The sequence below is a fragment of the Pteropus vampyrus genome, unplaced genomic scaffold (assembly GCF_000151845.1).
Source record: "Pteropus vampyrus isolate Shadow unplaced genomic scaffold, Pvam_2.0 Scaffold116, whole genome shotgun sequence".
In the NCBI taxonomy this organism is placed as follows: Eukaryota; Metazoa; Chordata; class Mammalia; order Chiroptera; family Pteropodidae; genus Pteropus; species Pteropus vampyrus.
The window spans coordinates 537,465-541,955 of NW_011888897.1; the positions used below are offsets into that span (position 1 = coordinate 537,465).

Sequence of the window (4,491 nt, forward strand, 5' to 3'; positions counted from 1 at the left end):
TCTGGCAATATTGGAATTAACTGGGAATGCAGCCATATTGCCTGGTGGTAAAGATAGCCCACTAGATCTGCATCCATGTACTTTACCTTATCTGAGCAGAAGTAGATTGAAAGGGAGGTCCTTGCTAGACCAGTGTTGCTGCCTGAAATCTAGACCAAACCAGTGGCCAAGCCTAACGTCCCTTCCAAAGTGGAAAAGTTTGGATATAAATGAAGATAAGGAAAAATGGTAGCTATGGGTAAAAGAATGACTAAATAGGTTATGTAATGAGGGAAACTGAATATTACACTAACACCTTAAAAGATGCTCAGAGCAAGAGAGGATACTGTCTCTTAACTCAGTTATATCAGATGCTTGAAATAGTGAATTGAAATAGTAAAACCATATATTGCTACACTGCTCCTGCTTTTGGAATCTGACAAGACCAAATGGAAGCCTGTAAACCTGAGTAGTTTCACCATGGGAGACATTTTCATATGATATGATGAACTAGATAGTTACTAATGACTAAATGAGCACGGAACATCTGTGTCTTTTTCCTGTATTTTTTCCTATATATCTCCTCCATCTGGCTGTTTCTGCATGATAGCCTTTTGTAACAAATCGATAATGCAGTAAGTAAATGTTTATCTGAGTTCTTTGAGCTAGTCTAGCAAATTAATGAAACATGAAGAGGGATAGCTGTGTTACCATTGGAGCAATCTAAAATCCGGCATTGCCCTGGTAATACTGGGGGGTCCCTGGTTCTTCCCTGCTGACTCAGTAAAGAATTACAGGTCAGTGAGGTTTTAAAAGTAAGATTTATTGAAAATACATTTTTAGAAAGAGATGGGCCATGCCAAAGAGTCTTCAGCCCCGTGGAATTTGAGAGGTAAAAAGACAAAAGATAGAGTACACTCCAAGGGAGGGGTGGATTTCAGCAAAAAGGTTGTAACTCCACAGAAGTGGGAAGATCTGTATTACATTAGGTCTGTGACAGGAGGTTACAAAAGTTGTCTTAGATGATTGACATGTGAAGTCATTTTGATTGACATTTGGTTGTTATGTAACTCTGCCTACTGTGCATGCAGTTACCCAGATTCAGTCTGTTATAATTAGGTTCATGAACTTCTGAGCATAGGCATGATATTATAATGATGGTATAGTGAAGATTGGGTGGAAAGGTTAGAGTAGTCCTCACTGCGCAAGTGTTTTTGGCCACATTAAACTAGTTATTTTCTGGCCTTTTTTACTTTTTTTCCCTCAAAATGCAGGAGTGATTTATAACTATAAACTGGGTGTTTCGAGGAGGTCTTTGGGGGGTCTCTGGGTTGAACCTTTGTTCCTTTGTTTCCCCATTGCTCATGTCTGCCCAACTACCTAACAGTTGGAACTTCCAATCTATAGCTGGTGGGTCAGAAACACAGATGACAACCTGAACTGGTGACTGGCATCTTGTAACATTGAGCCCTTAATCTGTGGAATCCAAGGCTATCTCCACATAGATAGTGTCAAGATTGAGCTGAATTGTAGGACACGCAGCTGGTGTTGGAAAATTTCTTGATGGTGTGAGAAACTCTCCACCCCACATTGTAATCAAGGAGCAGAACCCTCAATGAGTTAGGTTAGGAGGGATGGTGCATCCCTCCTGCCTCTGGTGTATCTGGGAGGTAGATAAAGAGAAATTCATTTTAAGAGCAGGTGGAGAGAATTAGTTCATGGAATAGTGTTCATGGGATGATGTCTCCAGGAAGCAGGTCACAGGAGAAAGTAAGAGTTTTAGTGGCCAAGATAATATGTCCACATAACTACCTACATCCATGTCATACTGACAAAAATCAAGTTGTTGACTGCTTGGATCAGGCCTTATATTCTGTAACGGGAACCAAACTTTTGCCACCCTGCAGCTGCCTTTCATTACTGGAGAAAAGTCGTTTGTCTGCCTGTGTGTGTCGAAGCCAAAGAGATAGGTACTGGGTTTGCAGCAAATAGAGTAAGAGTTTATTTAGAGAGCTGCAAGTCCTGGAGACACAGGCAAGCTATTACTCTCGAAAACCTGGCTTCCAGAGTGTCTCAAGAGGATTGATTATATAGGAGAAAATGCCTTAGTCATAGAAACAAAGGGAGTTGGGGTCGTGGACACAACTGATTGAACGGATAATTGCTCATCATGTCTAGGTCTAGGATCAGCCATAGTGCTATCCCATCTGGTCCTGTGGTTGGTTCAGCTGTTCCTACTCAATGGGTCTGAGGCTGAAACACACCTAAAGCCAAGATGTTATCCTTAGTTTAACCAAAATTTATTGTCTTCATGATCATAGACCTGAGGCTTTATCCTTAAAAGATTTGACACTGGCCAGAACTTTATTTCGTAAAGCTTAATGATTAAGGGGATAGGCATACAAAGGTGGAAGGATAAGGGTGGAAAAAGCAAGCGAGTCACAATGCCATTACACTAAGCAAAGTCGTGACTCAGAGAAAAAGCTATCTTAAAGAAATGAAGTTTGTGTGTGGTTATACTTTTTGGAGTATTTTTAAAAGCTGTTTATTGAGAAACAAGACTCAGAAAGAAACTTTGACACTACATCCCACCCCCATTTCCTGCCCAAGAGATTCAGATAGAATAATCTGCTTCAGAAAGAAGATCTTAGTGTGTTTACCTTAGCCTAATTTGAATTAAGGATGGTAAATAAGAGGGCTTCATGCAGGGATGTGTTTAGCTAGGAACACACACCCCCACCACGTCCCATTGCTTCTGACTCGCCTAGCAAGAATTTTCCTGCTATGTTTGTCCTACTCTTACTTAACTACCTGTAAATCGCCCATTCTCACTTCTAAAATCTAATACCTTTTTCCCCTACTTTTCTCCTTTGTTCAAAATGTCATATATACCCAGCGTTGCCTCACTGTCTTTGGAATTTTCATTGTTATATAAATTTCCTCTGTGCATGTATTTAAATTTTTATTTTCTCCTGTTAATCTGTCTTTTAATTTGATTATTAGCTGAGGTAGAAGAATTTAGAAAGTGGGAAGAAAAGTATTTTTTTAGCCCCCATGCCAGTGATAAAGTTTAGTGCTTTTTGTATAAAACTGAAAGAAAGAACCCCTCCAGGTAAAAATCTGTAATAATGTAGAATAATGCCTTACCTCAACTACTTCATAAATTACTTAAATAATAAAACTGTTTTCAATGACTTTTTTTGAATGAATAAAGGATGACATATATACTTTGTACCTGTAATTTATTTTATTTGTACAGTGATTGTCTAAATATTGAGCCTACTTTGGTGTGAGCCTACCACCAGCCAAAAGCTCTCTTAAACCCATTACACAAATTTCCCATCTCCATAAAGCACCATTATTTCCAGATTTCACTGATTAAGAAACAGGTTTGACAGATTATAAATCCTGTCCAAGGCAACAACATAAGAAAAATGGAAAGGTAGGACTTGAATCTGTGCAATCCGTGATCCTAAAGTTTTTACAAACTGACAGTTAGAGGCCCCAATATGTTAAAACTATTAAGCTAAAGCTAGGATTCAAGTGCAAGTTTCTAAGTCTGGCTCCAAAGCTTTGCACTGGGCTGGCTTAGTACACACAGGTTAAAGTATAAATATGAATTTGTCCTGGAACATCAACAACAGCAAAAGGACTACATGATTAGAATAAAATATAAAAATAAGTAAATACAATTTTACCTATCAGCAAATATAAGAAAATAAGAAAGGAAATACTTGGGGGTGTTAAGGGTAGATGAGAAATGGCACTTTTCTACATAATTGGCATGAAATTTAATTGACACAACCTTTCTAGAAAGCAACTGGCAAGATGTCAAGAGTCTTAAAAGTTTTCAGACCTTCAAGCTCAAAGACAAACAATGTGGATAAGTATCCATTTCTCCTTATTTGTTTTACAGATACTGTATGGACTATATTATTTATGTGGTTTAAAAAAATAACATCATTAAACATATATTCTGAAGTATTAAGGATTATATTACTCTGGATTCTGGAATGCTCTATGGGAGTGTTAGCAGTGTTAATGCTAATTATAAATATATTCTGGTTTTCTTCTTTCCGGGAACATAATAAGATTATACTTTTCTGCCTCCCTGAGCTCAGACATGGCCATATGACTTGTTTTAGTCAATGAATGTGTATAATATATATTATTATTGGGAGTTTTAAACTAAAGTGTAATTTGCCACATACTTCCCCTCTCCCCCTTATTATCGTAGATGGCAGCATTCCCAGTGGTACCTTCTCTGTACCTCTGGTTCCTGAAGGGAGGTAAATGCAAAGCAGAATCACTAGTTAACTCTTAATTGACTTGAAGCATGAGAAAAAATATCTAGGAATTTGGAAGTTATTAATTGCTGCTAGATTTCACAATTGAAAGGTTTATATTGCTCATTTATCAAAGAGTTAAACCAAGACAACACGAACTATTTTTCAAGTGCAAAAACATCTAATGTGGTTTCAAGATCTATGAGGAAATTTTACCCATGTTTAT

The 4,491-nt window shown here is 37.8% G+C and overlaps 1 protein-coding gene across 2 annotated transcripts in view; it reads right to left on the reverse strand.

The window, feature by feature from the left end:
* Positions 1-4,491, reverse strand: part of LOC105295907 — a 108,669-nt gene that overhangs the window by 98,300 nt on the left and 5,878 nt on the right. The gene's annotated exons all lie outside the window — the stretch shown is intronic.